General features: G+C 44.0%; 1 protein-coding gene across 2 annotated transcripts in view; it reads right to left on the reverse strand.

Annotated features, from left to right (window-relative positions):
• The window catches only part of LOC129851288 (gamma-adducin-like), a 154,219-nt gene extending 130,850 nt beyond the window's left edge, over window positions 1-23,369 (reverse strand). For both annotated transcript variants that reach the window (XM_055917725.1, XM_055917722.1), the window contains exon 1: window positions 23,299-23,369. The gene's annotated coding sequence lies outside the window, so the exon portion shown is untranslated. The remainder of the gene's footprint in view (window positions 1-23,298) is intronic.
• Window positions 23,370-24,450: the final 1,081 nt, after the last annotated feature.

Genomic DNA, 24,450 nt, shown 5'->3' on the forward strand with positions numbered 1-24,450 from the left:
TAGTCTGATTTTGTCAGCCGGGCTCAGAGAGGTGCTGGCACCAAGCTTTTCTCCCCGCCGATGGTGGATTCACTCTAATGACACAGTTGGTGGTGGAAAAAGAGCAGCATTGGTTAGGGGAAGAGACTTGCCTTTGTGAATGAATACAGTTCTCTTTGTTATTATATAAATGTCATTATCACCATCATCCAATATATTATATGACAATTCATGAATCAGATTGTCAAAGAAGACCATTCACCAGGAGACAGAGAGAAAGAGAGAGAGAGACAGAGAGAGAGAGAGAAAATGAGAGAGACAGACAGACTAGGGTGGAGGAGGTTGACCTCACATGGCTGGTAGGATACTAAACCCATCACTTCCATCCAGCCCTGTAGAGATATAAGGTCATTACCTCTATTTTGAGTCAAATGCAACTTCAAAGTAGAGGTGAAATTAGATGTACTTTGCTCTCCAAGTCTAATCCCTTTGACCAGCAGAAACCAATGACCAAGGCCCTGCTCAGTATCTGTAGACACCTGACCCCAATCAAAACCTAAAAACAGGTGGTCTAGTCTGAAAGCAAATGAACCAAACTACCTGAATCAACAATATTTTCCAGGAAGATGTGTGCTGTAACAGAGCTCTCTGCTGTTACAGCTCTCACAGCATGTCCAAGATGAGACGAGGCATCTCGTCTCAGGAGCAGATGGTGGGAGGGGACATCACTGGAACAGCAGCAGATGCCACTAAGATGATTGACAGCTAGTAAAATCAGGCCATTTATCAAAGTCAATAATCACATGCCAGCCCTTTCATTATAGAACACCCCAAGACAACGCTATACTGGAGTGTCTCAAATTGTACCCTATTCCCATGGCTGTGGTCAAAAGTAGTGCACTATATAGTGTGCAATTTGGAAACAACCCTAGACACAACCGTAAAAGTAAAATTGATGACTAAAATTGTGCTGGGTCTCAAATGTCTAAAATTCAATTTCAAACCAATAGCTGATATTGACTTGTATTTGGCACAATTCAAATGCATGGCAGAGGTCGAGACAGGGCAGGAAGGTAGCTTGACTGCAGTGGCTTGGCATCACGGCCCGAGAGCCACAACTAGCCAATAAAAGGGTTTTCCTGATAGCAGCAGTTTTGGGCGGAGGTGCGATTCTTTGTGTCTGTGCCGCAGTCCACACTAAAAGCCCTTTAATCTGCTTACTGTTGACTCAGCTTTATGGGGGCAACAACGTGTGTGTTTTCCTGCGTGTCAGACTCCCAGCATCATCACACATCCATCACCATTATACCCAAATAGACAATCTGACTGACCCTCTCTCCATCTAACCACTATAACAGGTGAGAGACTCCGAGGGTAGTGAGAGGTCCTCTGTAGCTCAGTTGGTGCTTGCAATGCCAGGACAGTGGGTTAGATTCCCAGGACTACCCCTAAGTAAAATGTATGCATGCATGTCTAAGTCGCTTCGGATAATTATATGATAGTGTCTATAGGGCTCCTATATGAGCTCTCTTTACAGTAAGAGCTCCTAGAGCTCTATGTTTACAGTAAGAGCTCCATGTTTACAGTAAGAGCTCCATGTTTACAGTAAGAGCTCCATGTTTACAGTAAGAGCTCCTAGAGCTCCAAGTTTATTCATATGTTTAGCTGTATACTGAGGAGGAGGAGGAGACAGTAGACATGTTTAGCTGTATACTGAGGAGGAGGAGACAGTAGACATGTTTAGCTGTATACTGAGGAGGAGGAGGAGACAGTAGACATGTTTAGCTGTATACTGAGGAGGAGGAGACAGTAGACATGTTTAGCTGTATACTGAGGAGGAGGAGACAGTAGATATGTTTAGCTGTATACTGAGGAGGAGGAGACAGTAGATATGTTTAGCTGTATACTGAGGAGGAGGAGGAGACAGTAGACATGTTTAGCTGTATACTGAGGAGGAGGAGGAGACAGTAGACATGTTTAGCTGTATACTGAGGAGGAGGAGGAGACAGTAGACATGTTTAGCTGTATACTGAGGAGGAGGAGGAGACAGTAGATATGTTTAGCTGTATACTGAGGAGGAGGAGGAGACAGTAGATATGTTTAGCTGTATACTGAGGAGGAGGAGGAGACAGTAGATATGTTTAGCTGTATACTGAGGAGGAGGAGGAGACAGTAGATATGTTTAGCTGTATACTGAGGAGGAGGAGGAGACAGTAGATATGTTTAGCTGTATACTGAGGAGGAGGAGGAGACAGTAGATATGTTTAGCTGTATACTGAGGAGGAGGAGGAGACAGTAGATATGTTTAGCTGTATACTGAGGAGGAGGAGGAGACAGTAGATATGTTTAGCTGTATACTGAGGAGGAGGAGGAGACAGTAGATATGTTTAGCTGTATACTGAGGAGGAGGAGACAGTAGATATGTTTAGCTGTATACTGAGGAGGAGGAGACAGTAGACATGTTTAGCTGTATACTGAGGAGGAGGAGACAGTAGACATGTTTAGCTGTATACTGAGGAGGAGGAGACAGTAGATATGTTTAGCTGTATACTGAGGAGGAGGAGACAGTAGATATGTTTAGCTGTATACTGAGGAGGAGGAGACAGTAGATATGTTTAGCTGTATACTGAGGAGGAGGAGACAGTAGACATGTTTAGCTGTATACTGAGGAGGAGACAGTAGATATGTTTAGCTGTATACTGAGGAGGAGGAGGCAGTAGATATGTTTAGCTGTATACTGAGGAGGAGGAGACAGTAGATATGTTTAGCTGTATACTGAGGAGGAGGAGACAGTAGACATGTTTAGCTGTATACTGAGGAGGAGGAGACAGTAGATATGTTTAGCTGTATACTGAGGAGGAGGAGACAGTAGATATGTTTAGCTGTATACTGAGGAGGAGGAGGAGACAGTAGATATGTTTAGCTGTATACTGAGGAGGAGACAGTAGATATGTTTAGCTGTATACTGAGGAGGAGGAGACAGTAGACATGTTTAGCTGTATACTGAGGAGGAGACAGTAGATGTGTAGCTGTATACTGAGGAGGAGACAGTAGACATGTTTAGCTGTATACTGAGGAGGAGGAGACAGTAGACATGTTGAGCTGTATACTGAGGAGGAGGAGACAGTAGACATGTTTAGCTGTATACTGAGGAGGAGGAGACAGTAGACATGTTTAGCTGTATACTGAGGAGGAGGAAACAATAGACATGTTTAGCTGTATACTGAGGAGGAGGAGACAGTAGACATGTTTAGCTGTATACTGAGGAGGAGGAGACAATAGACATGTTTAGCTGTATACTGAGGAGGAGGAGGAGACAGTAGACATGTTTAGCTGTATACTGAGGAGGAGGAGACAATAGACATGTTTAGCTGTATACTGAGGAGGAGGAGGAGACAGTAGATATGTTTAGCTGTATACTGAGGAGGAGGAGACAGTAGACATGTTTAGCTGTATACTGAGGAGGAGGAGACAATAGATGTTTAGCTATATACTGAGGAGGAGGAGACAGTAGACATGTTTAGCTATATACTGAGGAGGAGGAGACAGTAGACATGTTTAGCTGTATACTGAGGAGGAGGAGACAATAGATATGTTTAGCTATATACTGAGGAGGAGGAGACAGTAGACATGTTTAGCTGTATACTGAGGAGGAGGAGACAATAGACATGTGTAGCTGTATACTGAGGAGGAGGAGGAGACAGTAGATATGTTTAGCTGTATACTGAGGAGGAGGAGACAATAGATATGTTTAGCTATATACTGAGGAGGAGGAGACAGTAGACATGTTTAGCTATATACTGAGGAGGAGGAGACAGTAGACATGTTTAGCTGTATACTGAGGAGGAGACAGTAGACATGTTTAGCTGTATACTGAGGAGGAGGAGACAGTAGACATGTTTAGCTATATACTGAGGAGGAGGAGACAGTAGACATGTTTAGCTATATACTGAGGAGGAGGAGACAGTAGACATGTGTAGCTGTATACTGAGGAGGAGGAGACAGTAGACATGTTTAGCTGTATACTGAGGAGGAGACAGTAGATATGTTTAGCTGTATACTGAGGAGGAGGAGACAGTAGACATGTTTAGCTGTATACTGAGGAGGAGGAGGAGGAGACAGTAGACATGTTTAGCTGTATACTGAGGAGGAGGAGACAGTAGACATGTTTAGCTATATACTGAGGAGGAGGAGACAGTAGACATGTGTAGCTGTATACTGAGGAGGAGGAGACAGTAGACATGTTTAGCTGTATACTGAGGAGGAGACAGTAGATATGTTTAGCTGTATACTGAGGAGGAGGAGGAGACAGTAGATATGTTTAGCTGTATACTGAGGAGGAGGAGGAGACAGTAGACATGTTTAGCTATATACTGAGGAGGAGGAGACAGTAGACATGTTTAGCTGTATACTGAGGAGGAGGAGGAGGAGGAGACAGTAGACATGTTTAGCTGTATACTGAGGAGGAGGAGGAGACAGTAGATATGTTTAGCTGTATACTGAGGAGGAGGAGACAGTAGATATGTTTAGCTGTATACTGAGGAGGAGACAGTAGATATGTTTAGCTGTAAACTGAGGAGGAGGAGACAGTAGATATGTTTAGCTGTATACTGAGGAGGAGACAGTAGACATGTTTAGCTGTATACTGAGGAGGAGACAGTAGATATGTTTAGCTGTATACTGAGGAGGAGGAGACAGTAGACATGTTTAGCTGTATACTGAGGAGGAGGAGACAGTAGATATGTTTAGCTGTATACTGAGAAGGAGGAGACAGTAGATATGTTTAGCTGTATACTGAGGAGGAGACAGTAGATATGTTTAGCTGTAAACTGAGGAGGAGGAGACAGTAGATATGTTTAGCTGTATACTGAGGAGGAGACAGTAGACATGTTTAGCTGTATACTGAGGAGGAGGAGACAGTAGATATGTTTAGCTGTATACTGAGAAGGAGGAGACAGTAGATATGTTTAGCTGTATACTGAGGAGGAGACAGTAGATATGTTTAGCTGTATACTGAGGAGGAGGAGACAGTAGATATGTTTAGCTGTATACTGAGGAGGAGGAGACAGTAGATATGTTTAGCTGTATACTGAGGAGGAGACAGTAGATATGTTTAGCTGTATACTGAGAAGGAGGAGACAGTAGACATGTTTAGCTGTATACTGAGGAGGAGACAGTAGATATGTTTAGCTGTATACTGAGGAGGAGGATGAGACAGTAGACATGTTTAGCTGTATACTGAGGAGGAGGAGACAGTAGATATGTTTAGCTGTATACTGAGGAGGAGGAGACAGTAGATATGTTTAGCTGTATACTGAGGAGGAGGAGGAGACAGTAGATATGTTTAGCTGTATACTGAGGAGGAGGAGGAGACAGTAGATATGTTTAGCTGTATACTGAGGAGGAGGAGACAGTAGATATGTTTAGCTGTATACTGAGGAGGAGGAGACAGTAGACATGTGTAGCTGTATACTGAGGAGGAGGAGACAGTAGACATGTTTAGCTGTATACTGAGGAGGAGACAGTAGATATGTTTAGCTGTATACTGAGGAGGAGACAGTAGATATGTTTAGCTGTATACTGAGGAGGAGGAGGAGGAGACAGTAGACATGTTTAGCTGTATACTGAGGAGGAGGAGACAGTAGACATGTTTAGCTATATACTGAGGAGGAGGAGACAGTAGACATGTGTAGCTGTATACTGAGGAGGAGGAGACAGTAGACATGTTTAGCTGTATACTGAGGAGGAGACAGTAGATATGTTTAGCTGTATACTGAGGAGGAGGAGGAGACAGTAGATATGTTTAGCTGTATACTGAGGAGGAGGAGGAGACAGTAGACATGTTTAGCTATATACTGAGGAGGAGGAGACAGTAGACATGTTTAGCTGTATACTGAGGAGGAGGAGGAGGAGGAGACAGTAGACATGTTTAGCTGTATACTGAGGAGGAGGAGGAGACAGTAGATATGTTTAGCTGTATACTGAGGAGGAGGAGACAGTAGATATGTTTAGCTGTATACTGAGGAGGAGACAGTAGATATGTTTAGCTGTAAACTGAGGAGGAGGAGACAGTAGATATGTTTAGCTGTATACTGAGGAGGAGACAGTAGACATGTTTAGCTGTATACTGAGGAGGAGGAGACAGTAGATATGTTTAGCTGTATACTGAGGAGGAGGAGACAGTAGACATGTTTAGCTGTATACTGAGGAGGAGGAGACAGTAGATATGTTTAGCTGTATACTGAGAAGGAGGAGACAGTAGATATGTTTAGCTGTATACTGAGGAGGAGACAGTAGATATGTTTAGCTGTAAACTGAGGAGGAGGAGACAGTAGATATGTTTAGCTGTATACTGAGGAGGAGACAGTAGACATGTTTAGCTGTATACTGAGGAGGAGGAGACAGTAGATATGTTTAGCTGTATACTGAGAAGGAGGAGACAGTAGATATGTTTAGCTGTATACTGAGGAGGAGACAGTAGATATGTTTAGCTGTATACTGAGGAGGAGACAGTAGATACAGTGGGGAGAACAAGTATTTGATACACTGCCGATTTTGCAGGTTTTCCTACTTACAAAGCATGTAGAGGTCTGTAATTTTTATCATAGGTACACTTCAACTATGAGAGACGGAATCTAAAACAAAAATCCAGAAAATCACATTGTATGATTTTTAAGTAATTAATTTGCATTTTATTGCATGACATAAGTATTTGATACATCAGAAAAGCAGAACTTAATATTTGGTACAGAAACCTTTGTTTGCAATTACAGAGATCATACGTTTCCTGTAGTTCTTGACTAGGTTTGCACACACTGCAGCAGGGATTTTGGCCCACTCCTCCCTACAGATCTTCTCCAGATCCTTCAGGTTTCGGGGCTGTCGCTGGGCAATACGGACTTTCAGCTCCCTCCAAAGATTTTCTATTGGGTTCAGGTCTGGAGACTGGCTAGGCCACTCCAGGACCTTGAGATGCTTCTTACGGAGCCACTCCTTAGTTGCCATGGCTGTGTGCTTCGTGTCGTTGTCATGCTGGAAGACCCAGCCACGACCCATCTTCAATGCTCTTACTGAGGGAAGGAGGTTGTTGGCCAAGATCTCGCGATACATGGCCCCATCCATCCTCCCCTCAATACGGTGCAGTCGTCCTGTCCCCTTTGCAGAAAAGCATCCCCAAAGAATGATGTTTCCACCTCCATGCTTCATGGTTGGGATGGTGTTCTTGGGGTTGTACTCATACTTCTTCTTCCTCCAAACACGGCGAGTGGAGTTAGACCAAAAAGCTCTATTTTTGTCTCATCAGACCACATGACCTTCTCCCATTCCTCCTCTGGATCATCCAGATGGTCATTGGCAAACTTCAGACGGGCCTGGACATGCACTGGCTTAAGCAGGGGGACCTTGCGTGCGCTGCAGGATTTGAATCCATGACGGCGTAGTGTGTTACTAATGGTTTTATTTGAGACTGTGGTCCCAGCTCTCTTCAGGTCATTGACCAGGTCCTGCCGTGTAGTTCTGGGCTGATCCCTCACCTTCCTCATGATCATTGATGCCCCACGAGGTGAAATCTTGCATGGAGCCCCAGACCGAGGGTGATTGACCGTCATCTTGAACTTCTTCCATTTTCTAATAATTGCGCCAACAGTTGTTGCCTTCTCACCAAGCTGCTTGCCTATTGTCCTGTAGCCCATCCCAGCCTTGTGCAGGTCTACAATTTTATCCCTGATGTCCTTACACAGCTCTCTGGTCTTGGCCATTGTGGAGAGGTTGGCGTCTGTTTGATTGAGTGTGTGGACAGGTGTCTTTTATACAGGTAACGAGTTCAAACAGGTGCAGTTAATACAGGTAATGAGTGGAGAACAGGAGGGCTTCTTAAAGAAAAACTAACAGGTCTGTGAGAGCCGGAATTCTTACTGGTTGGTAGGTTATCAAATACTTATGTCATGCAATAAAATGCAAATTAATTACTTAAAAATTATACAATGTGATTTTCTAGATTTTTGTTTTAGATTCCGTCTCTCACAGTTGAAGTGTACCTATGATAAAAATTTCAGACCTCTACATGCTTTGTAAGTAGGAAAACTTGCAAAATCGGCAGTGTATCAAATACTTGTTCTCCCCACTGTATGTTTAGCTGTATACTGAGGAGGAGGAGACAGTAGATATGTTTAGCTGTATACTGAGGAGGAGGAGGAGACAGTAGACATGTTTAGCTGTATACTGAGGAGGAGGAGGAGACAGTAGACATGTTTAGCTGTATACTGAGGAGGAGGAGACAGTAGATATGTTTAGCTGTATACTGAGGAGGAGGAGACAGTAGATATGTTTAGCTGTATACTGAGGAGGAGACAGTAGATATGTTTAGCTGTATACTGAGAAGGAGGAGACAGTAGACATGTTTAGCTGTATACTGAGGAGGAGGATGAGACAGTAGACATGTTTAGCTGTATACTGAGGAGGAGGAGACAGTAGATATGTTTAGCTGTATACTGAGGAGGAGGAGACAGTAGATATGTTTAGCTGTATACTGAGGAGGAGGAGGAGACAGTAGATATGTTTAGCTGTATACTGAGGAGGAGGAGGAGACAGTAGATATGTTTAGCTGTATACTGAGGAGGAGGAGGAGACAGTAGATATGTTTAGCTGTATACTGAGGAGGAGGAGACAGTAGATATGTTTAGCTGTATACTGAGGAGGAGGAGACAGTAGATATGTTTAGCTGTATACTGAGGAGGAGACAGTAGATATGTTTAGCTGTATACTGAGGAGGAGGAGACAGTAGACATGTTTAGCTGTATACTGAGGAGGAGGAGACAGTAGATATGTTTAGCTGTATACTGAGGAGGAGACAGTAGATATGTTTAGCTGTATACTGAGGAGGAGGAGACAGTAGACATGTTTAGCTGTATACTGAGGAGGAGGAGACAGTAGATATGTTTAGCTGTATACTGAGGAGGAGGAGGAGGAGACAGTAGATATGTTTAGCTGTATACTGAGGAGGAGGAGACAGTAGATATGTTTAGCTGTATACTGAGGAGGAGGAGACAGTAGATATGTTTAGCTGTATACTGAGGAGGAGGAGACAGTAGATATGTTTAGCTGTATACTGAGGAGGAGGAGACAGTAGACATGTTTAGCTGTATACTGAGGAGGAGGAGACAGTAGATATGTTTAGCTGTATACTGAGGAGGAGGAGGAGGAGACAGTAGATATGTTTAGCTGTATACTGAGGAGGAGGAGACAGTAGACATGTTTAGCTGTATACTGAGGAGGAGGAGACAGTAGATATGTTTAGCTGTATACTGAGGAGGAGGAGGAGACAGTAGACATGTTTAGCTGTATACTGAGGAGGAGGAGACAGTAGATATGTTTAGCTGTATACTGAGGAGGAGGAGACAGTAGATATGTTTAGCTGTATACTGAGGAGGAGGAGACAGTAGATATGTTTAGCTGTATACTGAGGAGGAGGAGACAGTAGATATGTTTAGCTGTATACTGAGGAGGAGGATGAGACAATAGATATGTTTAGCTGTATACTGAGGAGGAGACAGTAGACATGTTTAGCTGTATACTGAGGAGGAGGAGGAGACAGTAGACATGTTTAGCTGTATACTGAGGAGGAGGAGACAGTAGATATGTTTAGCTGTAAACTGAGGAGGAGACAGTAGATCTCTGTAGCTGTAAAAGCAGCAGAAAGCATGTGTTATGTGTAGGAGTTCATCTAGAGATAAAGGTGAAGAAGCTCAAACCCTCCTTAACACATCCTATTGGCATCATTGCACAATATGGCTTCAGGGTGTCTGATTTCTGGGCTGGATCCATGAGATGCACTTACCTCTGGCTATGAATCAACTGTTGGCACAGGTGTGTGTATGTGTGTGTATTTAGTCATACCACTGGGGTGTGTAAGGATGGTGGGTAGGAAGACTTCTGTTAGAGAACATCATATTGCATCATTGCATGCTATGGAGTCATCGGCATCATTCTGCATGGCAGTGTGTTACTTTACCATCAGACTCCTAAACCTTTCATCGTCATGGAGCCGGTTTGACGTAATGGAGTGTGTGTGTGTGTGTGTGTGTGTGTGTGTGTGTGTGTGTGTGTGTGTGTGTGTGTGTGGTGTCAGTGAGGATACACATCGTCCTCTCACACACTTTCTAAGGGCCAGCTGGACAATAGAGCCCCTTCTGTATGGACAAGGAGACCGATACTCCTGTCAGGAACACTTTACCCCTTATCAGTGAAGTAACACACACACACACACACTCTCTCTCTCTGAGCTTCCACTGAGGATGTGTCTGAAGGAAATAACACAATAAGGACACTCATCTTTCTTTGTTCTGTTCTTGTCATTCAGGATGGACAGTGATATCAGGTTGGATCAACATGCTGAGGTTTAGAAAAGGGACCCATTCCATTTCCCCTTTGGACATACTTTTGAGTGGTGAAATGATGCCATGTCATATCCTTTGATGTGATCCTTAAATACATCCTTTTGTGGGTAAAGTTTAGTCAGTATTCTGAACTCCATGCCTACCCTATGATGGTATATATTATGCTTTCTGTGATTGGTTGGTTTTAGTTCCAGAAAAATCAGCTCCATGGAACTAACAATAGAAGGCCAATAGCCTTGCAGTCTTCTGAGACATTGTTAATAAGGACGATTAAAACAGTGGATCTCTGTGTGTATTTTATTCCATTGTGAGAATGATGTACAAACCAAAACACTACTCTTGGGACAACACCATAATGTCCTCATGCACTACAGCCCTCAAATTTAAATCTGGACCTCGAAGCCAGTTCCACTACTTGTATTCTTTCTTCCCCTCCAATCAGGGACCGACGTAGACCTGGGACACCAGGCGGGTCAATGAATGATCAGGTAGAACAGAAACCCAGCAGGCTCCGGACCTCGTAGGGTAAGATCCAGTGGAGGCTGCTGAGGGGAGGACGGCTCATAATAAATGGCTGGAATGGAGCGAATGGAATGACATCAAACATGGAAAACGTGTGTTTGATGTGTTTGATACCATTCCACCTATTGCGCTCCAGTCGTTACCATGAGCCCGTCCTCCCCAATTAAGGTGCCACCAACCTCCTGTGGTAAGATGTGAATACCCTGGTTCTACTGGATGAGATGCTGTGCATACACACCATTGATTGAACTTTCCTCTTCCAACAGTGTCGTTACAATCCCACTAGGAACGTACACATCAAACCACTGTTTCTCTGTGAGAAGGAGAACGGTTGTCCGTTACAATCCCACTAGGAACGTACACATCAAACCACTGTTTCTCTGTGAGAAGGAGAAAGGTTGTCCATTACGATCCCACTAGGAACGTACACATCAAACCACTGTTTCTCTGCGAGAAGGAGAAAGGTTGTCCATTACAATCCCACTAGGAACGTACACATCAAACCACTGTTTCTCTGTGAGAAGGAGAAAGGTTGTCCATTACAATCCCACTAGGAACGTACACATCAAACCACTGTTTCTCTGCGAGAAGGAGAAAGGTTGTCCATTACGATCCAGACACATGGTGATAAGATGGAGACAAGTTGGCAACCGACTTCCCTTTAGACAGAGAGGAGCCTGTTTGCTGCTCAGTCACGACGACAAACAAACCACAAAACAAATAGTTAAAAAGGAGGAGTGTCACCATCAGTCCATCACCAACAGGAAAGAAAGGAACACAACAAATGTGTTACCAACAGGATATTATGCAAGAACCCTCCATAGCAACCATCAACTGACACAAACACAACAACTCGGGGTGCTCCTGCTATCCAATTAGAACTGCCGGTCCCATGTTTTGTCTCTGCAGGGTTCAGGAGCAATTACAGTGATTGGATATGGACACTGAACGGGACATGGAGGGATAGAGACAGGTGGATTGTCACAATCGGTGTCCCCATTTTACATCAGAAGAGATGACACGCACTCATCTGCGCGGACACACACAGACGACTCAGTGACACACACACAGGGCTGCCATGCCCTCAGGGGTATAGAGCAGAATGCACGACGTGTCACCAATGAAACGCATCACTGGCTTGGTTCAAAACAAGCACACCACAAAACAACAACAAAGTCCAAAGATATCCATCTAGAACTACAGTAGAAGATACCGCTACACCTAGACCTCTATAGGGACTTCAATGGATATTCTACTGTACTTGGTGGGTTCACTTCTCTGCCCTGGATATAAGCCCCAGGGGCCTGCAGACTCCATATTAGGCCAAATATAGCCTAGCTTTAAATACAGTAACACTGACCTACATGCATTAAACTGCCATAGAATGTTTATATACATCCCCATTTTGTTCTAAGGACAATGGAAGTGAGTCTAGGTGTGTTTAGAATATAGCAGTGAACAGTTGGGCTGCCTCATGTTAGCAGGAAAGAGAGAGAACCTGAACCGTGGGGGTCTGGGTCTACTATTAGAACACAATGAGGTGAACACACACACACACACACGTGTGCGGGAACACGCATGCGCATGCACACACACACGGAAACACGCACGAAGACACACACACAAACGCATGTCATAGACACACGCACACACAGACACATTCTATTAGAATTCAGGCTGTGGAAGCAATAGACGATCCTTGGATTAACACTGATGGGCCCATGTTGTTCAGGGATCTCATGTCACCATACAGGACCGTGAGTACAGTATGGTACATACGTAGTTAACACCACACTGTTACCCTCCCCTCTATACAGCCATCTGACCTGTGATCACGTTGCTTTAAATATGACCTATCACTAGGGCCGACAGTCTTCTTCCTTCTGAACCCTCAACCCACAATGGACCTGACCAGAACAGAGCCTGACTTATTAAATCATCACATGATGTCTAGCTATAACAACAGTACAGTTGGTAAGCGTATCCTCCATTCGTATTAGGGCCGGGACGATACCGGTATCGCGATACTCGTTAGTATCGTAGCAAGGAAACAAAATGGATTGAACTTCTTTAGGAAAAAACAGACCTACTGTTGAAAACAAACATCGCCATGTTGCCATCCAGAGTCACATTATTTTTGAAGGAACAAAGTGTTTCGTCTGCTGCGTGTTTTCCTTTTTGCCATGGAATAAATTGTCCCAGGCCTAATTTGGACACTAGAAGAAAAGTGACAGCAGAACACACACACACACACACACACACACAATGCAGTATTTTGCGGTGAATCCTGCCAGTAGTGATTTGTCACTGGGTGTGTGATGTGACCAGAGGATGTTGCTGATGGTTTACCCCACAAACAGGAACTATAGTCTGGGTGTGTCTGGTAGAACAGCAGCTGATGTGGTAAATATAGACGTTTGGTAACAGAGATGATAATGCATGTTTCCTGTGCCTGTGAGGGACACACACAAACTCACGTATGAACACACACAAACGCTTGCACGTACATATGTACACTAGGGCTGGGGTTTGCCAGGGACCTCACGATACGATATCATCATGATACTTAAGGGCCGAAACAAAATATATTGCAATTCTATGTATTGCGATTCGATACTGTGATGCTTACTATATGTTTGCAACTTGAGAAAACAAGTTTTGATCAGTCATGGAAATAAAAGTGCTGAAAACAAATGGTCTCCCTATTTAAACAGGAGATGGAGAACCAGCTATGAAGGAAAAATACTGGAGTTGTGCTGCAGGACAGGTACAGCCAACAAGCTGAAAAATAATATTGTGATTTTGTCGACACGATATACCATCAGAAATAATATCCCGATATGTAACTGCATCGATTTTTTCCACCCATCACTAATGCCCCCCCCCCAGAAGGAAGCCATCCACCCCCACAGGACAGCTATGATTGAAGCGATAGCAATAAGCTACTAGATTATGTTTGACCATGTGATGTGTCAGCAACGAGCCAAGGAAAACACAAGGCCTAATGATAATAGAAAGTGGATCTCTGACTCTGTTTCCATCAGCAGAAGAAGTCGACTCTCTCTGACCCCAAACCACACTCCCTCTCTACTATCCTAAAGCCAGCCAGATACCAATTACCTAACCCCAAGACAACCTAACCAAACCCCAACCACAAAGAAAACTTCCACAAATCCCACTGATTTACATACCTACTACTACATGTTCTGACTCCAGTTATCTAATACACTGAACAGCAATTTAAAACGCAACATGTAACAATTTCAAATGAAATCAAATTGTATTTGTCACATGTGCCGAATAAAACAGGTGTAGGTAGACCTTACAGTAAAATGCTTACTTATAAGCCCTTAACCAACAATGCAGTTAAGAAAGATATGTGTTAAGTAAAAAATAAAACAAATATTTAAAGAGCAGCAGAAAATAACAAGTGAGGCTATATTCAGGGGGTACCGGTAGAGAGTCAATGTGCGGGGGCACCGTTTAGTTGAGGTAATATGTGCATGTAGGTAGAGTTAAAGTGACTATGCATAGACAATAAACAGAGAATAGCAGCAGCGTAAAAGGGGGGGGTAGAAGAGTCTTATGGCTTGGGGGTAGAAGCTGTTGAGAAGCCTTTTGGACGTAGACTTGGCGCTCCGGTACAGCTTGCCATGCGGTAGCAGAGAGAACAGTCTATGACTGGGGTGGCTGGGGTCTTTGACAATTTTAAGGAAGCTTGGCCCCGGTGATGTACTGGGCCGTACGCACTATCCTCTGTAGTGCCTTGCGGTCGGAGGCCAAGCGGTTGCCATACCAGGCAGTGATGCAACCAGTCAGGATGCTTTAGTTTTTGCTTGTAAGCAGGAATCAGGAGGATATAATTATTGTCAGATTTGCCAAATGGAGGGCGAGGGAGAGCTTTGTAAGGTTGTCTACAGTTTTTCCCCTCTGGTTTATTTAACATGCTGGTAGAAATGAGGTAAAACAGATTTAATTTCCCCTGCATTAAAGTCCCCGGCCACCGGGAGCGCCGCCTCTGGATGAGCGTTTTCCTTTTTGCTTATGGCTGCATCGGTTTGTGGTGGTAAATAGACAGCTATTAGAATATAGATGAAAACTCTCTTGGTAAATAGTGTGGTCTACAGCTTATCATGAGATGCTCAGCTGAGGTAGAGTAAAACCTTGAGACTTCCTTAGATATCATGCACCAGCTGTTGTTTACAAATATACATAGACAGCTGCTTTTCGCAATGCTTCAAGCACAGCGCTGTTTATGACTTCAAGCCTATCAACTCCCGAGATTAGACTGGCAATACTATAGTGCCTATAAGAACATCCGATAGTCAAAGGTCTATGAAATACAAATGGTATAGAGAGAAATAGTCCTATAATAACCTCAACCTAAAACTTCTTACCTGGGAATATTGAAGACTCATGTTAAAAGGAACCACCAGCTTTCATATGTTCTCATGTTCTGAGCAAGGAACTTAAATGTTAGCTTTTTTACATGACACATACTGCACTTTTACTTTCTTGTCCAACACTGTGTTTTTGCATTATTTAAACCAAATTGAACATGTTTCGTGATTTATTTTAGACTAAATCTATTTAATTTATGTATTATATTAAGTTAAAATAAAAAAAAGTGTTCATTCAGTATTGTTGTAATTGTCATTATTACAAATATAAATAAATTGGCATCAGCTTTTTTGGTCCTCCAATAATCGGTATCGGCATTGAAAAATCATAATCGGTCGACCTCTAGTTAGGAGACTAAAACGGCAGGTCTTCTCTGCGAGTTACAGTTCATATAAGAAAATCAGTCCATTTAGAGGAATTCATTAACCCATAATCTATGGATCTGTTAGTCACAGATACCTTAAAAAAAGTAGGGGCGTGGGATCAGAAAACCAGTCAGTATCTGGTGTGACCACCATTTGCCTCATGCAGTGCGACACATCTCCTTCACATAGAGTTCATCAGGCTGTTGATTGTGGCCTGTGGAATGTTGTCCCACTCCTCTTCAAAGGCTGTGCGAAGTTTCTGGATATTGACAGGAACTGGAACACACTGTCGTACACGTTGTCCTACACGTCAGAGGGATGTGGGTCCATGAAGCCGGGGCCTATCTGAATACCGCTCCACAGGCTGGAGGATGGGCTTGCGTCACAAATCATTGGTCAATATTCCCCATGTAGTGCAGGGCCCATAAGGCTCTGTGCACTACGTTTGATCAGGGCCCATAAGGCTCTGTGCACTACGTTTGATCAGGGCCCATAAGGCTCTGTGCACTACGTTTGATCAGGGCCCATAAGGCTCTGTGCACTACGTTTGATCAGGGCCCATAAGGCTCTGTGCACTACGTTTGATCAGGGCCCATAAGGCTCTGTGCACTACGTTTGATCAGGGCCCATAAGGCTCTGTGCACTACGTTTGATCAGGGCCCATAAGGCTCTGTGCACTACGTTTGATCAGGGCCCATAAGGCTCTGTGCACTACGTTTGATCAGGGCCCATAAGGCTCTGTGCACTACGTTTGATCAGGGCCCATAAGGCTCTGTGCACTACGTTTGATCAGGGCCCATAAGGCTCTGTGCACTACGTTTGATCAGGGCCCATAAGGCTCTGTGCACTACGTTTGATCAGGGCCCATAAGGCTCTGTGCACTACGTTTGATCAGGGCCCATAAGGCTCTGTGCACTACGTTTGATCAGGGCCCATAAGGCTCTGTGCACTACGTTTGATCAGGGCCCATAAGGCTCTGTGCACTACGTTTGATCAGGGCCCATAAGGCTCTGTGCACTACGTTTGATCAGGGCCCATAAGGCTCTGTGCACTACGTTTGATCAGGGTCCATAAGGCTCTGTGCACTACGTTTGATCAGGATCCATAGAGCACCATGTAGGCCTAGCGAATGGACTAGTGTATTTAATACAAGGGAATGGGACAGCAAGGAGCACATACCATTGAGTTCAGTAGGCAGCACCATGGAGCTGGGGCTCTAACTTTGGGAGTCCTACTGGATATGCACACGTGTGTGTGTGTGTGTATACACACACAAACAGCTACTAAACTCAGCAAAAAAAGAAACGTCATCTCACTGTCAACTGCGTTTATTCTCAGCAAACTTAACATGTGTAAATATTTGTATGAACATAAGATTCAACAATTGAGACATAAACTGAACAAGTTCCACAGACATGTGACTAACAGAAATTGAATAATGTGTCCCTGAACAAAGTGGTGGGGTCTAAATCAAAAGTAACGGTCAATGCAGCTGGTGGCCACACCAGATACTAAGTACTGCAGTGCATCTCCTCCTCATGGACTGCACCAGATTTGCCAGTTCTTGCTGTGAGATGTTACCCCACTCTTCCACCAAGGCACCTGCAAATTTCCCAGACATTTCTGGGGGGGAATGGTCCTAGCCCTCACCCTCCGATCCAACAGGTCCCAGACGTGCTCAATAGGATTGAGATCCAGGCTCTTCGCTTGCCATGGCAGAACACTGACATTCCTGTCCTGCAGGAAATCACGCACAGAACGAGCAGTATGGCTGGTAGCATTGTCATGCTGGAGGGTCATGTCAGGATGAGCCTGCAGGAAGGGCACCACATGAGGGAGGAGGATGTCTTCTCTGAAACGCACAGCGTTGAGATTGCCTGCAATGACAACAAGCTCAGTCCGATTATGCTGTGACACACCACCCCAGACCAGACGGACCCTCCACCTCCAAATCAATCCCGCTTCAGAGTACAGGCCTGTGACCTTAATTGCCTACCATCTGTAAGCTGTTAGTGTCTTAACAACCGTTCCACAGGTGCATGTTCATTAATTGTTTATTGAACAAGCATGGGAAACAGTGTTTAAACTCTTTGTAATGAAGATCTGTGAAGTTATTTGGATTTTTACGAATTATCTTTGAAAGATAGGGTCCTGAAAAAGGGACATTTCTTTTTTTGTTGAGTTTATATGCCAAGCCACACACACACACACACACCCACTCTCTCGCAGGTCACATACAGTTAAAGACACACATAAATAGAGTTGGCACAGTGCAGATTCCCTCCATAGTGAAAGGATCAACTCTTATAAAACGTGCCTCTGCTGGGGACAGATCACATCTCCTAGCTCCCCACGTCAAAACACATATCCCTCCTCCTTTAATATGCCTCTCTCTTTATACTGTATTACCACAGCTGTTCTCTTATGGCTGCGATCAATGTTGTTCAGGCCTACTTACTGCATGTTCAACTAAGGCCTATTAGGGATGACATAGCTAAACACTACACCTTAATAGGGATGACATAGCTACATACCACACCCAAATAGGGATGACAACTACATACCACACCCAAACAGGGATGACACAACTACATACCACACCCAAACAGGGATGACACAGCTACATACCACACCCAAACAGGGATGACACAGCTACATACCACACCCTAACAGGGATGACACAGCTACATACCACACCCAAACAGGGATGACACAGCTACATACCACACCCTAACAGGGATGACATAGCTACATACCGCACCCTAACAGGGATGACATAGCTACATACCACACCCTAACAGGGATGACATAACTAAATACTACAACCTAATAGGGATGACATAGCTAAATACTACACCCTATTAGGGATGACATAACTACATACCACACCCTATTAGAGATGACATAGCTAAATACTAGACCATATTAGGGATGAGATAGGTAAATAGCACACAGCTCTGTTCCCCATACACACAGACACACAGACACACAGACACACAGACACACAGACACACAGACACACAGACACACAGACACACAGACACACCCCAAAACATCTCATCCGTCTAATGATGATCTGCAGCAGCCTGTAACGATGTGAACACAGATGACAGTGATTGGGTTAATGAGTCTGGTGACCTGGAACATATAGTTAAACATGCATATAAAGTATAGAGGCCCTGGGGGTACAGGCCGTGTAGGGGGTAGATACAGGAGGGTACAGACCGTGTAGGGGGTAGATACAGGAGGGTACAGACAGTGTAAGGGGTAGATACAGGAGGGTACAGACAGTGTAAGAGGTAGATACAGGAGGGTACAGACAGTGTAGGGGGTAGATACAGGAGGGTACAGACAGTGTAGGGTGTAGATACAGGAGGGTACAGACAGTGTAGGGTGTAGATACAGGAGGGTACAGACAGTGTAAGGGGTAGATACAGGAGGGTACAGACAGTGTAAGAGGTAGATACAGGAGGGTACAGACAGTGTAGGGGGTAGATACAGGAGGGTACAGACCGTGTAGGGGGTAGATACAGGAGGGTACAGACAGTGTAAGGGGTAGATACAGGAGGGTACAGACAGTGTAAGAGGTAGATACAGGAGGGTACAGACAGTGTAGGGGGTAGATACAGGAGGGTACAGACCGTGTAGGGGGTAGATACAGGAGGGTACAGACAGTGTAAGGGGTAGATACAGGAGGGTACAGACAGTGTAAGAGGTAGATACAGGAGGGTACAGACAGTGTAGGGGGTAGATACTAGTGCACTACTTTTGACCAGGGCCAATAGGGAATTGGGTGCCATTTGGGACGCAACTAAGTATTTGTGAAGCTCGAAGACCAGATCTCGAGTCATTTTAACGAGAGAAGTCTGGCATGGAGATCAAACGCCCCGCTCATTTTGCCCAAACTTGGCACTCCTCACTCTTCCCATGGTCGTGGCCTGCTTGACCCCGTAACTATGGCGAAGGAACTCCAATATCTATGCAAACGCCTTTTCACCGCTCAGGAATCTCAACTCTAGTCTGGACTGGAACGCCGACACACATACACACACATCCCCTGGCAGAACAAATCTCAGCTGTGGTCCACGGGCCGGAACCACGACTCCATTCAGCACATCACCCACACATGTATAATGAGGTTATTATAACCCAGCCCACTAGGACTACTGGGAACACTGAGTTTGGCTACCAAACAACGCTACAAACATTCATCCCACACAGCCAGACAGTAAGATCCATTTATCTATGCTGAGAATATCATATAAAGAGATTTTAAAATGTAAACAATGTGTAATTGTTCTCACATTACTTTGACATAAGTCATTTCTAATGGCGTTCATCTGGTTTCCCTGGGCATTACAAACAGAGACACGGAGACAGGGTTCTGAGCATGTCCAAAAGAGCAGCTTCGTTCAGACCTGATCCAGAACCAACAACTACACGGAAATATAGAAAACTGTCAGATGTATTACAGATGAAGAAAGAGAGAAATAGTCAAAACAAAGCCCACAGACGAACACACACAATCGCACCCCCTACACACACACACACATCTTCATAACAAAATAAAAACTTTCCAGGCCAAGTCTCAATCAATGTTGTAGAGAGAAAGAGCGAGAAAGCCACATGTTTTAGATCAGCCTCTGAGAGAAGAAGTGAGGTAACGGTGATGTCATGTTTGTCTTTTGGACAGGTTCAAATAAAAGGACTTGATGCTTCTAAATGGTGTAATGCTCCCTCTCTCTCTCCCAAACCAAATACACACACATACAGGCAAGCATGGAGGAACACACCAACAACACGTAAAAGTCACACGCCCACCCACCCACACACACACCCATCCACCAAACACACGCCCACCCACACACACCCATCCACCAAACACACATACATTTACAGGCATCGTTCCACACACATGCATGCACTCACGCGCTGGAACACACACACCGAGTTGATGGTGCATGTTACAACAAGCCCTAGCTGCTCTAATATATAGAGTTGAGCCTATCGAGAAGCTACGTATTCACCAAAACAAACACTAACTCTTTCAAGCCTTCCTCAGTACACAGACGTATTTCAGGTTTGATTTCATACAACACAACACTACTAACAGTTGAACAAGGCTTAGTGTTCTAGTTGGACAGACGTCTGTCACTACAAATACAGTGTTCTGCACTGATTGTAGCCACTTAGCCGTCACTGAAGGTGTGTATTGTTGGAGCCGCCTGCAAAAGTCCAAATGGTTAATAGGCCTTATTCCTCTACGTGTACTCACTAGGTAAAATGGACCATGGTGGACACTGTACTTCCTGCCTACTTAGACAGACCTTTGTATTGGCTGGCCAGCTAGCGCCTTGGGGTGATTGTAAAGCCATTCATTTGGAAAGGGAAAATATACAGAGGCAAGGAGAGAGAGAGAAAGAGAGGAGGGAGAGAAAGAGAGCAAGAGAAAGAGCGAGAGAAAGAGCGGAGAGATCATTAGGTTGGAGTGATAGAGGAAGTGACACTACTGTGCCAAAAACAAGTAAGCACTAGCAGTATACTGTTCCCTGGGATAGGGTGAAGGCCTAGCCTGGATTTGGATTTCAGGTCCATCTGCTGAACAGAACACACACACCAAAACAACTGTGGTGAAAAATCAAGCATCTCAGATTCAGAGTTACACCCTTTCAGAACCGATTATCATATTTATCTTGGCTGGCCCTTTTAACTCCAGGCAGTCTGCTCTCTGGTCCTGGTGTTGAAATGGATATCCTTAGAGGGTGATAAGTTGAGAAATATCAGTGCTGAGGTGATCTGGATAGTCGGGGAAGTGTGTGTGTGTGTGTGTGTGTGTGTGTGTGTGTGTGTGTGTGTGTGTGTGTACCTGTATCCCTTTTATCTATCCAGACATAGTAGACTACAGGGGAGAGAGGATGGAAACCACTAGGCCTTCAAGGGGTCTGGAAGATATGAGTGATTCAGCACTGAACACCATACTGTAGGTTAAAACCAACTCTGTAACAATCTATGATTAAACACATATTTATCTTGTCTAGTCATGCCACTGGGGTGTGTGTGTGGTCTGCATATGGGTTCCTTTTTGATACTGTAGTAGCTCACTGTGTGGATTATGTTTCAAATGAGTTACCAGTGTAGTTAGAGTGCAATTACCTACAATTACACCAAGACATTTACATTCCATGTAGAGAGTGACAGTGATTGCACCACTTTGATAAAGGACTGGAACTGTACAGTGTCAGCTGATATCAAAGGGGTTTATCTCCCAGCCAGACTCTCAGTTGGAAATACAGAGAAATATGAAGACAGAGGGGACCTGGTTCTTTTCCGAGTTCCCAGTTGTCTTGAAAGCACCAATATTCTCCTCTTCACCACGAGTGTTTTTGCATGCTGCATGCATACCGTACAACTTTCACGCTTTCCTTAAACAAAAAGGTAGTTTCATGCAATAACACGTCAACATATTTAGCATTTTTGAAAAGAGTGCCACTTATTTTACTTTCCCTAGTCGAACTACAGTAGGCTAACCTATATTGATTGGCTGGTTGCCATGATTACATACTGTAGCCACCACCACGCGAAGACGTTTACAAAACACATTATAGTATCATACACACTCATTGACGGAGGATACAATTTACATTGTTGCACCACGTTGCATAGGCAACTTCAAATGCGTGCCACCGCATGCCACCACGGTTTGCCAGATAATAGGCTGCTACTGTCTGACGCGCGGTGAACGTTCATCAAAATCACACACACAGGTTAACATTCTTACTAGATGTAAACGAATATGCTACGACTATTAATATACATAAATGAGCTAACATTTTAAAGTGCATTTACCTGAAACTCGTGGAAGCTGGATGAATTGAGAATAAATTAATTTTATTCAGGACCACAGCACGCCACTCCGCAAAGTGCTCTGATATTTGATTCAAGCGTTTTGAATTAAAGCGATGGACCACACGAAGAGAACGCCTCCTTCACTGACGACAAACTAAAGTGATATGCCTAAACTGATCCCAACACATATTCAAAACCAAGCCAGATGGTGTAGAGATTTAAAATATATGAACGCGGAACCAGAGTCACTATTTGGCAGGAAGTCGTTTCTGACTTTCCTTTGCTTAATGTGAATGTGCATACATTTGGCAAACCTCACCTACAGTAGACCTATAACTTGTGTTATTTTAAGTTATAGGCCTACTGTAAATAATTAGGCTATACATTTACGCACGGCAAAACAAAATGGCAAACTGTCCAGTCTTTATCACAATCTGAATAGATGGACCATGAATCATACTACTAGGCCCATATCTAACTCACAAAAACAACATAGGCACTTTTTCGTTAATAAAACATGTATAAAAATGACTATGGCAGAGTATTATGCCTATATAGGTCAGTTGTTCTGACTAGAGGACTAGGACTGTGCTCCCCATTGACCTGACTGTAACCAGAGCCTGCTATGGCGTTCAGTAAATAGTCTAGTCAAGTGGACGAGAAGAAACAACGCCCACATGCGTTCTGCATAGGTCTATATCATTTCACCAGTTTATCCCATGCAAAACTCAACTCTATGTCCTATACGTACGACTAGACATGCATGCCATAGATATATGTAGGATACTCACCACAGTCGCACTTTGAATTATCCTGCAGCAGAATTCCCTACTACCTATTGTGCTCTACCGGCTCCGTGCAACCTCCATGGCATTTAACGGACACCGCCTCTGTCTGCTACGGTAGCGCATTCCTGCAAACGAGACCATTCCGAAAATGTATCATTATAGAAGTAGGAGCTTGGATCCTACAGCCATATACATTTTTTTACACTAAATGTCAACAACACCAGTTACTTTAAAATATTATGGATTACAACTTTATACAAAATGTAGGGCGGGTCCCTCTGTCCGATTGGGGTCAGTTGACACATTTTTATATTCCATCTTTAACAACACTCTCAACTGTATGTTCCTCAAAAACGTCAGAAAGATCACAATTTCCTTACACGAATTGTCCTGAACAGACGTATCACCTGCCCAGAAGATGCCGCTGGTGATGGAGCCTCTCCAGCGGTTTCCATGTTACACTAAGGCCACCTAGTGGCCATTCTCACGTTGCCGTAGACGTGCTGAGGCTACTCAGAAGTGAAGCAGACCGTCTGAATATAAATCCGATTTGTAGCAGGTAGTACATACAAACTAGATGTCTAAACAGGACCAAGGTGAGTGTACTTGTGCTTATAGAATTATTCCCACGCACCTGCAACAAGAAAACTCAGATATGCCAGTGCTTTTACTCTTTTATATAATTCATTTTTAAAAGGATGTCTGGTGGCATAACACAGCCTACAGCTGCTCAGAAAGATTGCAATTCTGTATGCAGCTCAATTCATACAAGATGTGTTTATGATTGTAGGGTTTCTATGGTAGACCACATACTGACCAGGTATGGTAGGCCCGCTTAACACTGGTGGTGTGAGCCAGGGTTTCCCAAACATCGGTCCCTAACGCTACACAGCTGATTCAAATCATCAACGTTTTATGATGAGTTGGTGATTTGAATTTGCTAGGGCAAAAACCAAAACGTGTACCCAGGGGGGGCTCCAGGACCGAGGTTGGGAAACCCTGGTGTAGGCTATGTATAGCTTTGAGTTTAACTGTAGCCCTACTAGAATAAAATGGTAGCATAAAATGGTAGGCCTGATTTTGTATATGCCAGATTTCTTCACAAATTACAAAAACAAGAACGTTGGCCATTTATCTTAAAACCAAGTAATGCAA

Source organism: Salvelinus fontinalis, chromosome 3 (assembly GCF_029448725.1).
Source record: "Salvelinus fontinalis isolate EN_2023a chromosome 3, ASM2944872v1, whole genome shotgun sequence".
NCBI lineage: Eukaryota > Metazoa > Chordata > Actinopteri > Salmoniformes > Salmonidae > Salvelinus > Salvelinus fontinalis.